This window comes from Ailuropoda melanoleuca, chromosome 2 (assembly GCF_002007445.2).
Source record: "Ailuropoda melanoleuca isolate Jingjing chromosome 2, ASM200744v2, whole genome shotgun sequence".
NCBI classification, from domain to species: Eukaryota; Metazoa; Chordata; class Mammalia; order Carnivora; family Ursidae; genus Ailuropoda; species Ailuropoda melanoleuca.
Genome location: NC_048219.1, coordinates 152,800,380 through 152,825,200, shown reverse-complemented (window position 1 = coordinate 152,825,200; position 24,821 = coordinate 152,800,380).

Sequence of the window (24,821 nt, the reverse complement as noted above, 5' to 3'; positions counted from 1 at the left end):
AAGTATTTTTATTCTTCTATGAATAATAGTATTTTGTTCTTGCTGCTTTGGGAATAAGTTCGTAGATAGCATGAACCCATCACATCTCAGACTGTTTTGCCTAAGTTGCCTTCTGTGTTATTTCCATTGCATCACACGATGTACTGCAAATGAGGCATGAGGTTCTGTTCAATTATCCTTCTAACTCAAGCTGCATGAAATGTACAGTGACATAATATTAAAAACCTTTAACGGCATTCTTCTTTTGGGATTTGGGTTCAGTAGGTGGACCCAAAATGTACCACATGAGCCTAATTATTAATCTGAATGATGTCCATAGTGGATGCTGTGGTTTCCTGGATCCCTGTTCCAGCGGCTGTGAGTACGTCTTTCTCTCCGTTCTGTTTCACGTATGCGTGCTTTGACAGGCTTCGTGGGATTCACCGCGGCAGCAGATGTTCAGCGCACAGTTCCCTCAAGCATAAAACAACATTTCTGTACTTGGTGTGGGGACCTTAAATTGCACACTGTTCTATCTGATTATTTCCAAAACCTGGATTTGCTGTAGGAAGTCAAATACACTATTTGCATCAAAGAAATGAGAGCACAAGCTGAATTAAAGGGGCAAATATCTGGGTTGAAACTAAGTCTTATGTTAACGTCACTTGCACTGTGTTTTTGCTTAGCATTATTTTCCCATGGATCTCTGATAATATTAGATGGTGCCTGAGATGTGTCTGTTTATTAAATAAAAAAATAAGTGTGAGGGCTTCCTCCTTCTCTCCCGAGTAGAATAACAGACCTAAGTACAAATATTTACCTTCATGTGATTCATGAAGATAACAACAGGAAGTAATTAAAATTGATGTAAAACCATAATCTTTAAATTGATATTTAATTTATTTTTTGCCATAATTTGTACACAAATTTGTTAGGAGAGTTATTTCTGCCCAGATCTTGAGATAATGGCAGGGCTAGGTTTGTGGTTGTTTAAAGAACTTTGTAGACAAAGGAAACAGTTCCCAAAGCTTTGAAAGAGAGATACATAATCCTCCTGGGCTTCAACAGATTGTTTAATTTGGATTTTCTACTTTGCTTTCTATTTCTCGCCTTTAACTTCTCACTCTTTCAAAGTACTTTGAAATGGAGTAATGTGTTAGCCATGTAGAAAAGTTAGAAATTTGGCTCCTGCAAAGAAATTACTTCCAGGGGAATAGAGAGTTGTTTTAGAAATGTTTTAGAAATGGGGAGAACAGCATGTAATGGGAATGGGAGCCCTGAACGTCTGAGTTCTCATTACCACATGACTTTGAATCCTGGCCTGATAGCCCTCCTCTAGGTGCAAGGCCACACTCCATCAAAGGTCTTGGCTTTTGGGTCATTCCCCTTTCACTGTAGCATGTGGGAATTACCACAGTAAAACGCATGGCTTAATAAGTCTTCACTGTGTTCTTCATAACTTTTGAAAGGATTGTCATGGAAGAAAGGATTTTCAGTTTAATTGATCAGATGGATATCACAGATACAGTTTTGACTACTAATGGGGATAGACCATATAAGATTTGGTGAGTGGTCGTTCAGCTTTGCTATTTAACAATATTATGCACACATATAGTAAGTTTAATTTGCTCAAATAAAATTTACAAGTCTAACATCCTCAAGATGGAAATCGAAGATCTCTATCAAATGACCCTGCTTTACCTCTTTAGTTATTTTCTTCACAGTGCCCCCAATCTTCCATCCTAATGTCACTGTTTAAGTTATCATTTTCCCAAGAGGATACTCAAGTTTTTCCTGTGCCAAAGACTAAAGGACTGCTTTTACATTTTTTTGTCATCTTTAAATTTTTTTGTAGAGTGAGGTATTTTCAAAAGCATGCAAGACAGTAAAGAGAATAATAAACCACCATGTATTTACCATCCAGTTCTGTCAGAACCTAGTAATGTTTTCATTGCTGGTCTCTTTTTTTTCCCCCCTTGTTTTTGTTTATCTTAAAAATTTTTTTCTTGTTTTTGTTTATCTTAAAAAAAAGAGAAATAAGCAGTGTAGACAATAGTTAAATCCCCCTATAAACCTCTTTCAATAACTTTCTCAGACCTCCAGAAATAATCCCTAGTTTCAATATAGTGTTTATCAAGTTTAGGCCTCATTTGAGTAAGTGACACTCAACAAGGACTATAAGGAACTTTTTGTTGCTGTTGGATTTAAAAGCTTTATTCCAGTATATTTTCTGAGGTCTCTTGTTTTACAGCAGAATCACATATTTAATCACTCTTTTCATGAAAGTCTGTTGGTGTTATTATTTTGCTTTTAAATGATATGGTACCTGGAAATAAAATTTTGCACTGACAAGTTTTCTTTTGGCAATTTGAAGACAGAGCTTTATTGATTATGGCTTCTACTAACAGATAAAAAGGCTTATATCATATTTAGGGCTATTTTTTTTACTTTATTTATTTATTTATTTTTTTTAGAATATCTGTTTTTTTCTCTCTGGTAGTTTGTAAATTTTGTTCTACATCCTTGATCTCAGTTTTACTACAATGTGATGAGCTATGGATATTTATTTGTTTATTTTTCTCTTTGATACTGAGAATGTTCTTTTTTTTACTGCTAATCGCATGCACATTTGTGCAAAATTAACTATTGCCCATTATTCCTTCATTTTTTCCCCATAACACCTATTAGTATCCACTTGTTTCTTAATTACTTTTATGACACTTATGTGTTTGTCTCTCTATGCTGTATTTTGAGTGATTTTTTCAATTCTAATTTCACTTTGTAGATTCTTTCTTTGATCTGTCTATACTTTATTTTTATTTAATTTAATTAATTAATTAATTTATTTACTTATTTATTCATTCTTTTAAGATTTTATTTATTTATTTGAGAGAGAGATAGTGAAAGACAGCATGAGCAGGGGGTGGGGAGAGGGAGAAGCAAGCTCCCCACTGAGCAGGGAGCTCAGTCCCAGGACCCTGAGATCATGACCTGAACCAGAGGCAGCCGCTTAACTGACTGAGCCACCCAGGTGCCCATATATTTTATTTTTAAATTGGGCTTCTCACTTCAGTGATTATATTTTTCAACTCTAACACTTCTTTTTTCCCATAGTTTTTGTTTTATTTCATTCTATTTTATTTCACAATTTCTTGTTTCTTTTTTCCTTCATAGTTTGTAAGTTTCTATTTATCTTTTTGGGTATCTGAAGTATTTATGTTAATGTTTGCCACATTGTTCCGTGTAGTTCAATTTCTTCTACAGTGCAAACCTATTTTGATGTTGATATTTGATTGCTGCCTTTCTTAGCATTGAATTCTTTCCTTTCTCCCTCCCTCCCTCCTTTTCTCTTTCTTTCTTTCTTTCTTTCTTTCTTTCTTTCTTTCTTTCTTTTTCTTTCTTTCTTTCAGGAGCTGTGTGGTTGCCNCCTCCCTCCCTCCCTCCTTTTTTCTTTCTTTCTTTCTTTCTTTCTTTCTTTCTTTCTTTTTCTTTCTTTCTTTCAGGAGCTGTGTGGTTGCCTCAATCCAACATCTGGTAACTGGTTAAGAGCTAGACCTCATAATCTGGGTCTTAAACTGATCCTTAAAAGCAGGGAGTGTTTTTTGGTCTTTTCCTGGTCGTGTAGTTTAATTCTGTCTTTTTGCTTTTAGCTTTCTCTGTGTCATAGTTACATTTAACAGGCTGGAAAGTTTGGACTAGCCTTCTTTATAGAGGAAGCTGCTGCAATTATAAGCCTTCCCACCTCCTGGCATCAGATCTTGAGCCTGACTCCAGTCGGTGTCCTTCCTGGAGTAAATATCAATGTGCGTTACTACACCAGAGCCGAACTTGAGGCATTGCCTATCTCTGCATCCACAGTGTAGGACAACTGCTGCTTTGGTCCCACCAGCCAGCTAAGTATTATTGTGTTTCTGGCTTTCAAAAACATTTGTTTTGTATTTGAGCCCAGTTATGACACTTTAATTTTATGTTTTTATATTTTACCTATCATTATTTTTTTTTTATAGTGGAGAAGTAGATGCCTTAAAGCATAAATTACCTGCTATCTTGACTGAAATTTGCCCTTCTAACACCTTTTCTTCTCAAAGTATTGCATTTAAAAGTGTAACAAAGTGTGTTAATTGGTGAGATTATGCTTAAGGAAAGGAACTTCTCCCTCCTGTCGCTCTCAAATTAAGCCACTGACTAGAGTAAAATAAGAAAGTTATTAATGTTCCTTTGACTCTACCTATCGACGCAAGTTGGGAAATATAATATCCTTTTTTTTTTGGCTTAAAATAACACACATTTATTCTCTTAAAATTCTGCCTGTAATATCCTTTTAACAGAAGATAAAACAGACTCAAAGAGTTGTTATTACCAAGCCCAAATTCTATAAATTGCCAGAGTCAGGATTTGAACACATGTTGGTTTGATTTCAGTAATCATGCCTTTGCTCTTAAAAATGAAGGTCAGCCTTCTTGTATGTTAATTTAATTTAGAACAGGGATTAGCAGACTATGGTCCATGGATCAAATTTGGTCACCATAGTTTTTGTAAATAAAGATTTTTGTTATCCAGCCACACTCATTCATTTATGGGTTTTCTATGGTTGCTTTTGTGCTACAAAGGCAGAGTTAAGTAGTGGCAGAGTTGAATCATTGTGACAGAGACCATTGGCCTGCAATGCCAAAAATATTGACTAACTGGCCCTTTATGGAAAAAGTTTGTTAACGCCTAGTTCAGAATAATTAGTTTTCTAAGTCAATGGATTCATGGCAAAGGAAATGTACCCCATAAAATGAGGATGCATATGAGTCAAGTTTTCTTCATTATTCCTGGGAGCATGAAATTCATACCAAATTATTTTGGAGAGAAAATGCATTAGTATCTTACTGGGTACATGCATAAAGAGCTAAAACCCTAGGGAATTGGGCAGCAACTCCCCTAATAAAAGGGGAGGAATTCTTTTTTGTTTTTGAAGTATATTGATGTACAATGTTATATTAGTTTCAGGTGTACTGTTTATTAATTCAACAATTCTATACATTACTCAGTGCTCACCATGATAAGTGTAATCACTGTCACCATAAAATGTTATCACAATATTTTTAACTATATTCCTTATGCTGTACTTTTCATCTCTGTGGCTTATTTATTTTATAACTGAAAATTTTTACCTCTTAATCCCCTTTATCTATTTCACCCATCCCCCCATCCACCTTTCCTCTGACAACCATCACTTTGTTCACTGTATTTATGTCTTTTACTTTTTGTTTGTTCATTTGTTTTGTTTCTTAGATTCCACATATAAGTGAAATCATGTGGTGTTTATCTTTGACTTATTTCACTTACTGTAATACCCTTAAGATCCATCCATGTTGTCACAAATGGCAAGATCTCATTTTTCTGGCTGTATAATATTCCATTGTATATACGTATGTGTGTGGGTGTATACCACATCTTCTTTATCCATTCATCTATTGATGGACACACATGGGTTGATTCTATATTTTGGTTATTCTAAATAATGCTATAATAAACGTAATAGTGCGAATGTCTTTTTGAAGTGATGTTTCATTTTCTTTGGGTAAATACCCACTAGTGGAATTACTGGGTCATATGGTATTTCTATTTTTAATTTTTTGAGAATCCTCCATACTGTTTGCCACAGCGGCTGCAGCAATTTACATTCCCACCAATGGTGCACAAGAGATCCCTTTTCTCCATGTTCTTACCAACACTTGTTACTTTTTGTCTTTTTGATTTTAGCCATTCTGACAGGTGAGAGGTGATATCTCATTGTGGTTTTGATTTGCATTTGCCTGATGATCAGTGAGGTTGAGCATCTTTTCATGTGTCTCTTGGACATTTGTATGTCTTCTTTGGAAAAATGTCTACTCAGGTCCTCTGCCCATTTTTAAATTGGATTGTTTGTTTTTTGGTGTTGAGTTGTACCAGTTCTTTATATGTTGTGGGTTAATATCCCATTATCTTCTCCCATTCACAAGGTTGCCCTTTTGTTAGTTGATGGTTTCCTTCGCTGTGCACAAGCATTCTATTTTGATGTAATCCCAATAGTTTATTTATTTATTTATTTTTGGGTTACCCTTGCCTGAGGAGACATCGCCATAAATATGTCACGAAGACTGATGTCCATGAGATTATCACCTATGTTTTCTTTTAGGAGTTTTATGGTTTTAGGTCTCACATTTAGGTACTTAATCCATTTTGAGTTTATTTTTGTGTATAGTCGAAGAGTGTAGTCCAGTTTCATTCTTTTGAATGTAGACGTTCAGTTTTCCTAACACCATTTATTGAAAAGACTGTCTTTTCCTCATTGTATATTCTTGCCTCCTTTGTCAAGGATTAACTGACCATATATGCATGCATTTATTTCTGCCAAGGTATTTTTGAATGATCCAGGTGGGGGAAAGACTAACAAAACCCAGTTGGTGATGGTCTGCAGGGCTAAATTCTGAGGCTTGGTCTGCTAAGTGATGTGGAATGAAGTCACTGGGCACTTGGCTGGGTGAGAAGAAAGTACTGATGAATAGTACTGGGTAAATATAAAAGTTTAGCTACTTGATAATCATGGTATAAACTACTAATTTTGATTTTGATATTGAATCTGAGAATATTTGCTTATTTAAATAGATAAATATTTTGGTAAAGGATAAGTACTAATGGCTTTTGAAAAATAACCATAAAACTGACTCAAAAATAGTCTTTCATTGGCTTCTTCAAGTATTATTTTTCAAGATGGAAATCTCTGAGAAAGCTTATAAATATATTTGATGCCTAAACATTCTTCAGCTAGTGTGTGTCTTACCTGAATAGTCCAAAATCTGTGCTAAACTTATATTTTCATCAGCTTGTAAATTTTGGTATTAAAAACTTTAGTATTCACCCATCTCTTCCCCAGAGTAATGGAAAAACTAAAGGGATAATAAGAACCCTCACCATGGTATTTTATAGTAAGGGAACTTAAAGCCAAATTAATTAAAATGGCACATCAAATAAGAAAGTAATTAAATGACATGTCACTGTTATGCTATTCTTAGCTTTCTACTAAAGCAAAATTAAATGAAGATGCTGGAATACGAATTCTTTAGGCCTTGAAAAGAAAAGACTTTAAAAACCATGAAATAGGACAAATATTTCATTCTTATAATCCTCATTCTCCATTCTTGGCATGGTCTCAGTTCTCTTTTTGAAGCATTCATTCATTCATTCACTTCTAATATAGAAGATCTAAGAAAAAGGGAACGTGGTAAGTAGGGAAGGTAATAAACTAAAACTTATTGAAGAGTTTATAACCTTTCCCACTATCCTGGACCCTATCTTTTTAGAAGAGGTTTGATTTGTGCTACCAGAAAAGAACAGATTTCTCTGTATAATAAAAGAATCAGCAGGATAATTGAGTAAGAAATGAGAAAGATGGGTTATTAGCCAGAGTTAGAATTAAGACTGTTTTAGGCAGAGAAGAATGAGAAAAGAGATTAGAGCAGTTCCATTGTTGATTGAGTTTTCAGGGGGACAGTTGCAACAAGCAGATTTCTTTTCACAAGTTTTGCTGTGTATCGGTAGTGTTACTCTCAATATTCGGTAAAGCTTCTGAGTCAGAAATTTTATCTAGTTGTATCATCATGGGTTATAAGCCATGATAAATGCTAAGAAAACTACGTACAGAGTGCATTCTATAATTTCACGTGGATATATATCCCAGACTTTATATACCCAAAGTTATAGGACATGATAAGGGCTAGTTTTAATACATATATTGGCCTGTGTAATTTGCCATAATATTGTGAGGATGAACTATGATTAACCCTTAAACAACATGGGTTTGAACTACACGGGTCCACTTATATGAAGATTTTTTTGCAATAAATATAGTACAGTACTGTAAATGTATTTTCTTTTCCTTATGATTTTATTAATATCATTTTCTTTTCTCTAGGTTAAATTTATTCTACAAATGTAGTGTATAATATAGGTAACATACAAAATATGTATTAATTGACTGTGTATGTTATTGGTAAGGCTTCTGGTCAACCGTAGGCTATTAGAATTAAATTTTGGGGGAGTCAAAAGTTATATGTGGATTTCAACTGCACGGGGATTCGGCAGTGTTGTTCAAGGGCCAACTATGCATAAAAACTGCATAAATGAGTTTCTCATGGAGAGGCAGTGGTAAATTAAATGCAAAATTTTTATCAAAAGTTGGAGAGTTACATTTATGGACACCTGCATCCTGTATTTAAAGTCCAATTTGGTGGTAATATCTCTGATAATGAAGTTTGAGAATGTAGTACCTCCACTAGGTATCAGCATGTTTTTTAAAGCAGGTGCACAAAGATTCTCATTCAAGCAGAAAGATAATGCCAGAGTTCTAAACTGGGAGCTGAATAGCAAAAGGAAGAAAAGCACGTCACAGAAGGTAGGCAGGCATGCTTTCCAGACTGAGTAAGCATTATGTAGAAACACTATAGGGAAGATTATAGTATCTGGAAACATGCTGTCCAGTATCATAATTAGTTTTTGGGTATTATGAAATGAAAGGGGGACACAGATTCCAAGATGATTATAATGAAAGGCTCCATGCCTAACTTGGCAGCTGGTAGCCACAGTGACATACTAGGCATTGCTAAGAATGGAGATAGAGCTACGTGATTTTGGGTAACATTTGTTAACACATAGCTCAAATCAGGCAAATTCCTAAATTACTATCTTTTTTTGTAATCCTTTATTGTCTATCAAATTAAGTACACTCCTCTTTAAGGCCCTCCATCGTGTGCTCTAAACCATCTCTGACTTTTCTCTTTAAACTTTATGACATTATCTTGCTAAACTTCTTGTAATTTTTGAAGCTTATTTTGTGCTTTCCTCATCTTTTTATAAAAACGCCCTTTAACTTTTCATTCTTTGCCCATCATTCAAGGTCCATTTGGAAATGCAAATCTACCTCCGTTATGGAGTTTTTTTGGATCCATATCTAAATGAATATGTTCTCCCTGTTGAAAGCCTCTCCGGCATCTAGTGTCTTTTTCATCATGTCTTTAGTGCGTATTTAGCATCTACAGCGAGAAACTGCATCAAAAAATTATAAGTAAATTAGCCCATAGAGTTAAACTTTACAATCAATCCTGAAAAATCAAGTACAGAGCTAGAAGGGCATCTAAAGGAGGAAAAATAGTTCCCAGTTCTAAAAGACTTGATCATAGCCTCATTGAGCGCATTAACATACTGCAAGAAAGAATGAGATAATCATATTAAATCTGGCTTGGATGCAGTAGTGAAGGGAAGTTGCCAGAAGATTACTTTAATCCACAAGAACAAATGAAGAAATTATAAGAAAGTTAATATAATGAAAGCTATAAATATAGGTTTGTTGTCTTTTCTCTCAGCTTCTTTAAAAGGCATAAAGCTATATAAATTAGTAACTTTGTATTGTTGCTTTTGCATTATTTATAGATGTAATATGTATAACAATAGTACCACAAAACAGGGAAAAGGGAATAGAGCTATGTGGGAGTAACATTTCTATAGTTCCCTGGAATTATGTTAGCACACATCTGAAACTGATTTTGATAAATTAAGTTGTACAATAAAAGGCATAGAGCAACCACTAAGGAAATAACTCAAAAAAGGTAGTGAAAATATCATTAAAAATTTAAATGCTACACCAGGAATTATTCACTTAATGCAAAATAAAGCAATAAGGGAGGAATAGAGGAACAAAGAGCCATGAGACTCAGAGAGACAAAAAGTAAAATGGCAGACAGATGATTATTCACCCGTAAAAAGAATGAAGCCCCGAGACATGCTACAGCATGGATGAACCTTGAAAACATTATGCTAGATATTAAGCCAATCACAAAGATCACATATTATATGATTCCATTTACACAAAATGTCCCGAAATAGGCAAATCTATATAGACAGAAAGAAAATTAGTGGTTTCTTAGTACTGGGCTAGGCATGGGGGCAGAGGGGTATGATAGCTAACCAGTACAGCGTTTATTTTGAGGTGATGAAAACGTTCCAAAATTGACTGAGGTAATGGTTGTACATATCTGTGAATATAATAAAGATCATTGAATTATACCTTTTAAATTGTGCACTATAAATAGGCAAATTATATCTATGATAAATAGGTATAAGAATTACATCTCAGTAAAGCCTTTTTTTTTTTTAAAAAAATTATCCTACCTGAGTGGTGAGGATGATTAGTCATTCATAATCAATTCCCAAGAGTCATTTGTTGAGAGCTGTTTCCCGTGGTGAATTCCTTGGCATATCCAGCCTTTGCAACTGGGTAAAGCAGCCTCCCACACTTTCGTAAATAGGCTTTCATCGCGGAGATCGCGACACCACGCTGGAATTTGTCTATAGCACACTGTGTTCCAGTCTCAGGTTAAGTGGAGCCTTATGTCCCTTCCAGTTCACCCCTTGTACCACTTCAATCTACCCACCTCTTAACACTGAGTTCGCTACAGCTTGTGATTATTTCTTCAAGGTGCTGTTTGGTTACACTTTATTTAACCAACCAACCAACCAACCAACCAACCAACCAGACCTTAGAACTAGAGGATTCATGGGGAAAATCTAGTCATCCTGCAGTAGTTGGTACTGAAGCTGCCATGGATAATTGTTTTCTTCTTTCTTTGTCACCTGATGTACATTCTTCTCACTCTTGGGAAGCACTCGGCTGTTCTAGATTTACTTTCTTGGTTGGGTTAACATGATCAGTGTCTAAGCTCCTGATTACCATTTCTTTCAGGTTGCAGTGGCTGTAAATTCCTGTTTAGAGTTAACATTGTGTGTAGAAACAACAAAAGTCAACCCAGATCCAGGCATTCTCATCTCTGCCCCTATTATTGAACAGTAACCCAACCTATTACATATTCAGGGATCCCTAGAAATGCCGTTGTTTATTAGCCATGGCCAAGGATTCGTGTGAGTGTAGTTCACAGATTACCATTCTGAATTTGCTCCCTTTTTGGTAATTATGTCCACTTGTCTCTAATGGTTATCTGCCTCCCAGAGCCCACTGCTATTCCAGCATCCTGTCATTACCAATCATACTACGTAGTCAGTTCCATCATAGTCTTCCCTACTGTCAATCACAGTCTGCAGGGGACAGCCACAAGGGAGCTTCTCACCTGTGCCAACGCCACCCTCACTAACTGATTGTTTATTGTTTTAGTAAAGCATCCTCTGAACTTCGATAGGAACATAGTCCACTGGTGGTTTTTCTGGTGATATGTATGAACGTATTCTAGCACGTGCACCCTTCCCCAGTACTCCACAAGGCAGTTCTGGCATCTCTACCTGATTTACTGTAGGCCATATAATAAATAAGTGTATGTATAGAGAAGTATATAATATAATATATATTAAACAATATGTATTAAATAATATATATTAAATAGTATAATATATAAATTAAATAAGCTACCATTTAAAATAGGTTGCATTCTTATTTCCGTGTACCTAAATTTGGGGTAATAAGTTCCATACTTAGGGTTAACTTTCACTTGTCTTTGTAGCTAATTTTAGATACAAATTACCAGCCTCCTGTCAGGGAACAGATGGTATATGACCACCTTCCCCTTTGTCAGTTGATATGTGTTTTTAGAATATAAAATCATGCTTACATTAGTCTTCATAGTGGATATGGATGTCTATTTAATGCACATAGACATTTAATATAAAGATATTAATTCATGAACTTCTAAGTTAAATATGATTGATATTTAAATGTTATGCTAATTAAAACATCTGTGAATGCATTCCTTAATTTCTCCATTGGAACATGTAAATGAAAGTTGACTATTACATTTATACTACAACTCTTTTTTTTCAGTGCTTAAATTGTCATTTATAAATGTCCTATTTATATAGGAAATAATAACATCGTCCAACATCACAAGTTTTAAAAGAAGTGCTGTAGTTGGCAACAAATATCTCAGGATAAATCAGTCAGTATGTGTCCTTACTTTCTTTCAGCCAGTTGGTTCCTCACATGTAGCTGACTTGTAGATCAGCAGGGAGTACACAATGCAAGGCTATTGTGCCAAGAGCCCTTTTTGTCTAGAAAGAAGGAAACTGCTTGTGTCTTCAAAGTCCTGAACAGTCTGATTTTTAACATTTTGGCTTTCTTTTTGTGTCAGGTGAAGTAGGAAGCTGTGCATAAGTCACAAAATTTAAAGCTGAATAGTTAAAGCCACTCATATTTAAAATAAATTAAAGAACCTAAAAACCAAAAAGAAAAAAAATTCTGCTTCAGTTGATATGAGTATTGATTTTAGAGGGGTAAAAAGCTCTGTTACCAAAATAGCATTTACTAAAGTTAGTGATAAAACTTTGCAGGATTAATACAAACTTAAATTGTAGAAACTAGTTCAGACTTCAAAAGTGAGATTCCAGAAGAGGAATTACTCATACTGCAGAATGGCATTGTTCTTTAAAGTCTATATATGTAACTGTCAAATTTCTAGCCATTTAACATATGATGCCCAATATATGATGTCCATTTCTAACATTAAATGAAACAGTTAAAAGTGCCAAGGCAATTTAAAATGAAAAATATCTGTGAAATTTTTAGTTGAAAAACACGAGAAGAGCCAAATGAAAACTGTTTTATGTAGCTTAAAATTTTTGAAGCTTACCTTCACCATCTTAAACCTTACATAAGATATCTTATTATTTTTGGTGCAATTGTAAGTGGGATTGTTTTCTTAATTTCTCTTCCTGCTTTTCATTATTAGTGTATAGAAATACAACAGATTTCTGCACATTGATTTTGTATCCTGTGACTTTACTGAATTCATTGATCAATTCTAGTAGTTTTTTGGTGGAGTTTTGAGAGTTTTCTATATAAAATATCATGTCACCTGCAAATAGTGAGTTTTACTTCTTCCTTACCAATTTGAATGCCTTTTATTTCTGTTTTTTGTCTGATTTCTGTGGCTAAGAATATAGCTGAATTAAGAGTTGGTAGATAGCATGAGCCAGACACAGAACCAAATCTATGTAAATACACTCACGGATCAAGGAATAAAGGGGTTTGCGCAGGCAGAGGGTGACTGATATTCCTTGAGACAATGGATGGAACAAGATAGAAGTCTTTTTCTGGAACACTAGGGCTTTAGGTTGTAGGAAACTTCAGGAACTTGTAGGAAACTATATGGCTTGTTATTTTTTGGAGGTTGAATCCTCCAATGTGATGCTAGGGTCAAAAACTAGAAACATTTATTTTTTGTACATAATATGTAATTCTCATTTATTGTTAAGTCCTTATTTTTAATTAAAAATATTTTCAACATACAAAAACTAACATTGTAAACAGCCATGTGCTCACCATGTTAATGCTTTGACATTGACTTCATACCAATATTTTTTTGATTTAATATCATAGATACAGTTACTCTCTATAATTTTTTCTCTCTTTATTGGTTACATGAGTTAAAACCTAAGGTGAGGGATGCCTGGGTGGCTGTTGGTTAAGTGGCTGCCTTCCCCTCAGGTCATGATGGGATGGAGTCTGCATCAGGCTTCTTTCTCAGTGGGGAGCTGGCTTCTCCCTCTGCCTGCCTCTCCCCCTGCTTGTACTGTCTCTCTCTGACAAATAAATAAATAAATCTTAAAAAAAAAAAAAAGCAGAGGTGATAATCAAAATAATAAACACCAGTTTGCTAATGCAAAAGAATAAACACTCTTTTCTAGATTATGCAGAAGTCTGGGAGCTCCAGAAGGAGCTGGAAAGGCTAGGAGAAGCACTCTTAGGGAAGCTCAAAGCAATTGCTATTAACCATAACTGGTGCTGAATTATTTCAAATATAGCTCTAACTTTCCCAGTGCATTCTGGCTGAAGATCAGCCTTGATTATAAATATCCTCTCCCAGTCTGGTTGCCATTTTATTTTGTTAATGGTGTATTTGGTGCATTTATTTTGGTTTTGGTGTGTAGAAGCTTTTATGTTAAATGTCATCAAAATATCCCTCTTTTCCTTTATAATCAGTGCCTTTTCTATTCTGGCTAAGAAATTATATGTTAAACAAAATATTTCCTTCTAAAATGTATGGTAGTGCTCTTCATTTTTTGATCTTTAATCCATGTAAAGTTTATTTTTCTTTTGTGTGAAGTAGAGATTTAACATTATCTTTTACTACATAGATACGCTAACTGCCACTTATTAGCAGTGTGTCTTTGTCCAAGTTACGTAACCTCTCTGTGCCATAGTTTCATCATCAATGAAATGGGATTACTGATAGTCTTTACTTCATAAATTATTGAAAGAATTAAATAAATAATAGAAATGAAATAACAATGCCTGCTATGTAATGCCAACCATGCAATTATTAGCTGAGAGATCTAGCCACTTGTTTGGTAAAATTTATCAAATAGCCCTTATTTCACCGATTGGTTTGACATGCCTCATTTCTAAGCTCTCTCTTATGTTTCTTGATATATTTAGCCCTCTTTGCACCAGTATCCACACTTTTGATTGCCATAGTTTTATAGCAATTCTTGGTATCTGGTGGAGTGAGTGCCCCCTACATATTATTCAGAATTGTCTTTTACTCTTGGTGTATGAATTTTATGTCAACATAAAATTGTTGATTTCTATGAAAATGACTGTTGGAATTTTAATGGGAGTTGCATTCAGTCTGCAAGCTATTTTGGGGAATACTGTCATCTTGATAATATTGATTCTTCTTACTGATAAACATAGTACATTATTCTATTGATTTTGGTCCTGTTTATTTATTATTTCAAAACCTATTTGTATTAACTAATTGTATCAGGAGGATAGGGATACTTTGGATCCTTACATAGGTTGCTTATTCCCCACACTCCAGAAACCAAGGGGCTAAGAGGCAGGATTGCCATAATCAGAATTGTTGGCGGATCTCCTCCCTGCTTAAAATTCATCCATAGTCTCCCACAACTCATCACATTTTCAAACTCTTTAATGTAATACAATACCTTCCATGATTTTCAGATTTATATCTCTAGTTCAGGCTTCCACACTCACAGTTCAGACTTGTATATCCTCCTGCCTGCTTGCCTTTTCTGTTGGTTTTCTAAGAGATATTGGAAATTGAACTCAGCATCTCCTTGGACGCATGATCTTCTCATGGACTCCAAAAGCTCATTAACTGGCATTACTTTTCACTCAGTTGTTCAGGGTAAAAACCTTAAAGTAATTCTTGACTCTTTTTTTACTCTTATGTTCTAGATCAATTTGTCATCTTGTTGTACTTTCTTCAAAATATATCCTGAATCCAACCTTTTCTGCCTACCACCCACAGCTACCATGCTAAACCAAGTCATCATCCGTTCTAGCCTGGTTTAATGAAGAAAACTTGAAACTTTTTTCCCCCTCTTCTACTCTTTTTGCTCCCTTCTGATCAGTTCCCCGCATGATAGGCCAAGCATTCTTAAATAAAATCATGTCCCTTGCATGCTTGGAACTGTCCTATTGCTCCCCATTATACTTAGTGATAAAACCTCTCTTCATGCCAAGGAAGCCGTCAAGTTCTGGCCTGTGCTTCCTCTCAGACCTCATTTCCAATCACTCTGCCTCTTGAACAATTTGCTCCGTACATATTGGTCTTCTTGCTATTCTCTAATCAAGCAGACTTATTCCTGCCTCAGGACCTTTGAACTATATGTTCTTTCTGCCTAGAATATTCTTGGAAGCAGTTATATTATTGGCAAAGAGTCTTATTAGTGGGAGGTAAGAAAATGCACATCAGTAATTTGGTCCTGAGACAGTTTTCTGTTTTTGGTTTGTATTTTACTAGCTTTACAAAACAAATTGAAATGCTTTCACTTAAAAGTGCATCCATCTGTTTGTAACAGTTCCTACAGTATAGGAGCTAGTTTGCTTTATTTTGTTGTGGAAATTTTTAAGCATAAACAAATGTAGAAAGAATTTAGTGTAATGAATTTCATGTAATTATCAATGTCGTTAAATATCCAGTCTTCATATTTATTCAGCTAGTACTTTAAATAGTGTATTTGTTTAAATCAGGGATGAATGAAATCCATTTATTGTATTTGCTTAATATATCTCATTGATCTTTAATATAGCTCTTAGTTTTCCTTATACTGTAATTGTTGAAGAAATTGGGTCATTTTTTTCTTGTATAGTTTTCATTTAACATATTCTCTTAACTGTTATTTCCTGTAGATTCTTAGTTGAAGATGGAAGCTGGATCAGATTCAAGTTCTGTTTTTTTTTTGGGGGGGGGTGTCAATACTACTTTGTAGATAGCGTGGTGTGTTTCTAATAGAAGTAAAAATATATTTTCTTCTTGTTGTTATTGCCTGTTGATCATCATTGCCTAGATCCATTATTCAATTAAGGGTTGCAAAAATGGTAATATTCTAATTCCATAAACCTTTTATGAAAGACATTTTCCCATAGCAGCAATTTGGTTACTTTGAGATAAAATTTTATAGAAAAGACGGATAAGATGCTCGATTTTTTCCCTGTATTTAGCAATTAACAGTAAAACATGTTGGTTATATGGCATTTCCAAGGGTCGCTAATACTTATTTATTAATTCATCCACATTGTCTAATAATTGTTCAATATAGTATCACTGATTAAGAAAGAATAAGCTTACCAATAAAGGTGAAAACTTGATGGGAAAGATCATCAGATTTGAATATGTAAAAATACAGTGTTTATGTTGTGAAATATTATAACAAATTAAAGATTCAAAGACTAGACTAAAGAATTTATTTGCAACACACATGGCCTACAATAAGCAAACGGCTCCTGGGCTAATTTCAGTTGTTCTTCTTAAATTTTCCCCATTTATCTTTATGAATTGGTCAGATTAAATATTTAAAAACATTAAAAAGGAAAATAAATGTCTATGGGGATGCAATTATTTAATAAAAAGTGAAAAAATTGGAGGGTGTGTATATTGGGGAGTGCCAGAGTATGGGTAGTATAGTAAGAGGGTCTAATCTTCTTTGGTTAATTATCATTTTTTTTTCTTAAGAGCCTATTACAGTAGTGAAGTCGTACTTAAAATTGCCTCAGCTTTTAACAAAGTCTTTCTCAGGGAGAGAGATTTAATTAACCAGAATCTTCTGTCTGGTTGATGTTGACATGTATAAGGATATCTTTGCTTCGTGAAACATTTTAGGTCTAAGCACGCTCACTTTCTAACATCTGCTTGTTTGTATTGCTTTCTCTTTTGGAAGAAAAATCAATACAATTCTGTGTGAGGAATTTCCCATACAAAGCCTGACACTTGCTGTATTTTTACATCACAAACACACAAATTTTGATGATTGCAAACAGAATTTTGAAAGAACTAAAATCCATCTTATCTTTCAGTGTTTATTCAGGAGAGTTTTATCATTATTATTTTTATGATATTGTTATTTTCTGTTATTTTATTTTCTAAGGAAGAAAGGACTCTCTAGACCAAAAGTTTGCCAAAAGTCCAAATACTTAATCTTGTTTTCAGTTCACCTGGGGAAGAACTGAATCCACTTCGTTGGTAGAAAAATACCAGGAACACACGTTAATGTTCATTGCTGTTAGTCCAACCTAAGGCCATGTTCATCTGTTACAGTTATGTTAGACTCATGTACTATCAAATCTATTTCTTTTGACTGGTTTTATGACACTTACATGAGGAAAGGTACATGAAAAACTATAATCTCTAAAACACACTGATCGCACTGAACTTTCTAGCTTGCGTTCCTCTGTTATTACATTTAAAAGGTTTATGTTTGGTATCTACACTTTCACAGAATGGTCTGTACTTCATCCATCGCCCTTCCTCTGTATACTTTTCTTACCACTTTACCGGGAGAATCCACTTCAGAATGGATATAGAAATAGAAGATGTAGGTAATTATAGAAGAGGTTGGGTGACCAGTTCTCAAGTTGTTTGAAAGCAATGAAAGAGATGACCAATTTTATTTACAGCTTTTGCATTTGTCTGCTTGGGAAATATTGGGAGTACACAAGAAAATGTCCTTCTGACATTGATTTTGGCTAGCAAGTTTGCTCAGTTTTTGACAAATAGGATGACTGATGCCCAGTCCAACTTAGCACATCTTGGTATAAATTCTTTTCAGATTATTGCGTAAATTGATTGTTGGTTCTAGTTTGAGGTGGCAAAGAGTTCTTTTTCAAGGCCCATTGTCCTTAACAATGGGGTGCTCCAGGATTCTGCATCAGGGGCGACTCCTGGAGAGTTCACATTTTGAAACAAAAATACTTCTTGTTGCTTTCTATTTTTTGAAAATTCACTTTTCTTTATACTGTCTCAACTTTATTTTTCTTTCTTATATTTCCCCCAAGGGCCTAATTATGAATCCTTACTAGGCCTTTTCTGAGCACTAATAGTGGTTAAAATTTGGGGAGCTCTTTGTTAATGCTTTTCCCAGTTGGCTGTAAAGAAGCTCTTTACTTCCTCTTTCGTGTCTTCCTCCTTCACCGGTTGTGGAACAAACCATATTTATGTTTTTTCCTTTCTCTAAGTAAAACATACAGATTGTGGGGCTTACACTGAAGCTCTTTATTTGGCTAATTTTTAAATGCTTTTAGATCTAATTAATATGCTCTTTATTGGTCAGTGTCGACCAATCAAAATCCGTAAAGCTCAAGGTAGAATTTAGATATATATTCTTGATAGATACCTGTCTCCCTGATAGAAGCTTAGGTATGCATTGCAAGGATGGAAAATCTCAATGACAATAAAGGGAACTCTTATTCTTATTTCCAGTTTTTGCTGTCAGCATCATTGTGCTCTACACAAAGGGGGTGATACTCAGAAACAAAAAGGCTATAAAACATCTGGAAAATCTCAATGTGATTTGGTACTCTGTAAGTAAGGAATGTTGGAAATTGAAGAGTTTCTAAATATGAGAATTTATATTGTTGGTGTGCATGTGGTGTTTTCTTTTTGGGAATGTGCAGGGGAAGGAGAAATAAATAATTCTATACAATGGCCTGGCTCCACGGAGCATGGATTTCATACTGAGAAAAGACTAAGAATAGCAACAACTAGTCTAGAAAGCTTCCACTGTCCCAGGCTGTTCTTTCCTACAGAGAACCATTTTTGTCTGCTACTTTCCCACAAAGACCCACACTTTGACTGCTACGTTGCACATCGTGCTCGGAAGTGTAGTAACTTTATTATGCCATTATCCTTTCTCACATATTTGACCTGCCTGTCAAAACTGCTGTGGGAACGAGAAATACTTTGTGCACGTTCAACCTCTCACTGCACCTCTCATGGGTGAGGGGCCTCCTCTGAGTGAAGTTACGGCTAATATGCTCTGTCTTAAAAATAATAGACGAATTGCCTACCCTCACCCATGAACTTCTGGTATTGCACAAAGCAAACTGAAGGAACAATGTAATCCCCTATTTAAAATTTAATGTCTTCTACAGCCTGCTGTCTGAGGCAGTTCCTCTATGAATCTGCTGACATTTTAAATTCTACTTTGGAAATTTTCTCTCTATTTCAAATATCTGCTCGGCTCAAAATTTTATACAAAGTTATCCCCTCCACACACTATCAGTGTGAAAGTTCTTCCTTTCTTTCCTAAGGCATTCTAAGTCACTTTAGTAACCAGCTCCCTTAAGAGAAAACCACTAAATCTTGCTGCTTACACAGCAGCTCCACATCTTACCATAGTGCTTGTCAAAGAGTGAGAAATATTTTCAGTGTAAGCTCCTGCAAGTTTCACAGGCTTACTAGATTGTGCTTTCTAGCTAATAGGAAAGAAAAGAAAACTGCAGAAGCCCCTAGAGAACCTTCTGGCAGAAGGTAGATAACACAAAATAAAATCACTGTTTTATTTTATTAAGGACCTTTGTGAAGGTTCATTTGAGACAATTTAGTCTGTCTAACATAATTAAGTCACTAAGCAGCATCAGATAGTAGCCAGTTACAGTCTTGGATTAATAATGTTTAATTCATTTATAATCACTCTAATACATGTCTAGGAAGCATACACAGAATTTTATAAAATGCAATATGATGAGTAAGGACAGTTGAATGATGAATCACAAAATAGATTAAATTGTAGTCATTTGAGCTGTTATTTGAAATTTATGGCTGTCAGCTGGCAACCAGAGTTTTGTTTTTTGTTTTGTTTTGTTTTTTTGATAAATTAATTAAGTTCAATAAAGCTATCCAGATAGAAAATCTAGAGCTGGACTATGAGAATTATTTCTCTTAAGCCTTCACCAGAAATGAGTTTTTTGAAACAGGAACACTAAAGGATGTTTAGTCACTGTAGGAGTAATACTGTGTCCAGTGAGATTTACTCTGGTAAATTCCCGGCCCATCAGCTCTTAATAACTGATATTCTTCAGCTAGGATTGAACTGAGCTTGATCAATTGGAGTAGAAGAGAGAGAAGGATAAGTAAGGGTCAAATTTAGATAGATTTTTACTACAGTATAGATCTAAAGTGAGTACAGTTTGAAATGGGATTATTAAAAGGGTTAAGGAACATTGTGGATGAATATTGCCCCATTTCTGTCTTTGCACAGAAAAAAAAGTTTTTTTTTTTTCCTGTAAAATTTAGGTGCGAAAACCCTGCTCGGGCACAGTAGATCTTACAGCTTTTTTTTTTTTTTTGGGGGGGGGCGAGGAGGGTAGGGAAGGACAGCAGAGGGAGAGAGAGAATCCCAAGCAGACTCCTTGTCCAGTGCAGAGCTGATGTGGGGCTTGATCTCATGACCCCGAGATCATACCCTGAGCCAAAATTAAGAATTGGATGCTCAACCAACTGATCCACCCAGGTGCCCCAGAATCTCATAGTTTTTGTGATGGGAGAGCAAATTAGGTCATTGCAACTTTTAGTTGACTAGATTCAGGATTAAATCTCAAGGTAATTCTAGCATCTGAAAATTTTTAATCTCTAAATTTCAGAGGATACATACATGTAGAGCAACTTCTGCATTGCTGAATTCTTACTGATCTACTCAGCAGGATTAAAGTTGTTAATAAGTTTCATCTACTTATCTAGAGTTTGAATTATAGTTATTGGTTTAAAGTTGTTTAAATGTGTTTTGTAATAAATTGTTACAAACATGTATAGATGTTACATATTTTTTTCCAGGTCACACAGATTTGAATTTCTTTGATTTATTTGTCTATATATTCCCCCCACCCCAAACCCTGAGGCCTAAAATCTGACAATATAAGAGTCTGCTATTTTGCAGCATGTTGAAAAATAAAGACAAAATACTGAAAATAATTTCATTTTTATAAGTAATAGAAATCTGGAAGATACTACTATTTATGGTTATGTGAAAATTGGAAAGAGTCAAAGACTTCTGGGAAGAAATAATCCTGGGTTTTAGAAATATTTGGGTAAAGGTAACAAATGGAGATTACTATATAAAGAAGTTATATGATTGCTCTAAGTTACAAATTTCATTTGCTTATTCGACAAATGTTAATGAGCTGACTGTGTGCCAGGTACTGAATTGGTGCTGGTAATATGGCAGTGAAATAACAGAAAAAGGCTCTGCCCTAATTTGGACTGAAACTGAGAACAGACAGTACCTTGCCAAATAGCATCATAATTGATGGGGACTACAAAGCCAAAAATGCCAATACATATAATGGAACTGAAATTTACTTTGAGACCACATGAACTTTGGGAAGCATATGGGTACATAATTTATACTTTCAGGGTTCAACCCATGTTTGTGGCATCATACAAGGATCCCCTTATAAGAACCCATGGAAGACATATTCTCAGAACACTGTACATGGATATTTTGCTTCTCCTAAGAAGAGATCTTTTTCTTATAAACACTATAAATTTCATTTCCCTATTTGCATTGGATGGTGAGAAGATCAGTGATAAATTTGAGGCCAACATTTAGCAATCCAGTGGGAAATGGATGTATGTTTTTGTTACTATCTTCAGTTTCACAGAATCCAGTTTTGGAAAGAAATAGGAAATTAAACAAACAGATAAAAATCAATAGTCACAATCATGGATCCATTTGTAAATCCATCCGAAGCTTTTCAGAGCACTGGCAACATATCAGTCTTCTCAGTGGATAATAGGACTTAAGCCTACCACTGTAGGGCCATTTCTTCAGTGTTTTAAAAAAGCCGTACTTTATTAAGATCAGCGTCCAGGTCCGAGAAGAATATGTGTTCCATTCATTGAATAAAATCGGTTTAAAGCACCATCTGTCAATGTAGACAGATGTCAATGGCAAAAACCATGAGGGGGTGGAAGATGGCACTTTTGAAGGATATCTTGATCAAGAGCTGCAGAGGTGGGAAATCGCGTTGAAAAGAACCTTTCCCTTAGGATTTTATAACCTACTACTGCAAGGTAAGTATGAACAGAGAGAATTAAATAGAAATTTTCTGTATTTTATAAATTTGTTATTTATTGGGTTCAAGTTAAAAACCATAAAGAAAATACTTTCCTACATAATTGGATTCAACTCTTTTTTTTTTTTTTTAAAGAATCAGTAGATGCTCTGGTGGTCATGACTATATGACCTCTGGGCTGAAACCTTTACTTCCCCAGCTTTAGTATGTGCCTTGAACATAAGAAATCTATGCGATAAGTAATTGTTCCAGTTATGATTTTTCTCAGGTGAGAACTAACAGAAGCAGCAACTGGTGGCTGAGGTGGTGGTTGAACTTGCCACCTTTCTCCTTTGCCATCAATGGGGGTGGCAAGCAGAGGCCAGAAGAGCTATTTTGCATCCTCTGGTAATTTACCAGCATCTTAAAGCAGCCCCTTGGCCAGCTCTGAGCTATGTTTACTGCCAGCTAACATAAGATTTAGAATGAGTGTAATTTTCAGCTTTTGTAAAGAGTATGAAATGATAGAGTAATCAGATCTTCGCCTGAATTGCTTACTGCAGTGAAACATGGATTAAATATGTAGTAAAAATATCAGTTAATCTGTCCAAGAAACTAGATATATTCATTTGCTTTCTTTGATCCAGCTTAGTTGTCTCATTGGAAAAGAAGGGGAAAGAGAAATGATGTCCTAATTATTTATGTGTTTACAAGTTTTTCCCCCCTTAGGCTGCTGTTAAGCTGTCGCACTCCATACACTCGGTGCCACAGCAATTTAATATTTCATTAAAAAAGCATTAATGATGGCTCCAGTGAATTTCTCCCATCCATGCTCCACAATGATAGCAATTCAAGTGAGTGTTATTCTCTGAGTGGTGCACATGAAGACAAAGCCAAACAAAGGGGCAGTCAGAGTGTTTCTTGTATTCCTGGCACTTTTAGGTAAAGTTGGGAGAGCTGGGTGCTGAGTGGCACCTTCTAATTTAGTTTGATGAGAGAAGAGCATCTCATTTATACTGAATAAACAAGTTGCTGTAGTGGGTATGTCTCATTTATACTCAATCTCTTCATACTAGATTGAACAATTGGCATAATGCTGGCTTTTTGGGAAGAGTTTCCAAACACAACACTTCTCTGCTTCTGGTTTTAATTCTAAAACAAAAGCAAAGTTACTCCATGAGAAAATACCTTGTTGCCTTTGAAACCTTTGATAATTTACCTAATGAAATAAAAAATATTTATTAAATATTTTCATGTTACTATGTGTTTTCAAGTTTCTATGGTCTCCATATCAAAGGAGAGGAACAGTTCTTGTTCTTAAGAATATGTTTTTCTTTCAATTTGGGGAAAAATGCAAATAAAAATGAGAACATAAATACCAATAAAAAGCTTAAATGCTGAGGGTCAAATGATTGGATCTTGTAAGAAATTAAGTTTATTCTGTATAAAAGGAAATTATTCCCAGCTAATATAATTAAGGCATTTCTACAGTGGTGGAATTTAATTGTAAAATAATTCAGGGATATAATTTTCATAGCTTGAAAATGCAGGGTGTATAGGGAGAGAAGAAGTTTTATTCCATGGAACAGTTTAATAAGAAGTGCAAAAAGGATGTTGGAAACATATTGTAGCGGTCATTTGAATTTTAAATTCTAGGTAATTAATTTTATAACACTAATCATACAAAACAACATTATAAAAATAATGTTGAATTTAAAAAGAAAAGAAAAGGAAAAAAAAAAAAACTTGTTCCTGTGTTCCTCTCCCAAGCAAGCAATCTATTTTCATTTTTCTCTGTTCTCGCTCACTGAAGATTTTTGAACAGTGAAATGTCATGATGGAAAATGTGTTGTAGGTCTTTTAGGAAGATTAATCTATCAATAGGAAGCAAGATGGAGAGTGGAGAGGAGTCTGAAACCTTAGAGACCAATTATAATTCTAGTGAAGTAATCCAAGTAAGAAGTGATAAAGGCCTGAGCATCTATGGAAAGAAAAGGGAAGCTTTAAGAGGCATTGAAATGGAAAAGTCACTGATTGGATATGGGACATTAGAGAAAGGTGATCATTAGAGACAACTGGAGCCTTAGTTAACAGCAACAGTTCCGGAGATAGAAAGTGGAAGCAGAATGATTAGGATAGGTGTCTGGCTATGGAAAATAATTTACATACTTTTTTGGTAACCTATTATATCTGAACAAATATGGTTACGTAAAAATGATGCTAATAGATTGAAAGATGAGAAATTGGGATATATGTGCATATTCCTAATCCTGAGATCTTTTCCAAATTCCAGTCCTCCTTCAACACATAAAAAAATGGGACAGTTGAAATCATAGGTGTGAATTAAGTCTAGCTTGTAAAGGAAGTAGAGTAGATTTTTAATAACTTTTATTGAGAAAAGGAGAAGTATGCAGGGAGGAAAGAAATGATCAGTGAAGTAGACTGAGAAACTGCATGATGATTTTCAACATTAGAGAGGAGAGAAAGAAAAAGAGAAAGAAAATTGAAAAAGAAACAC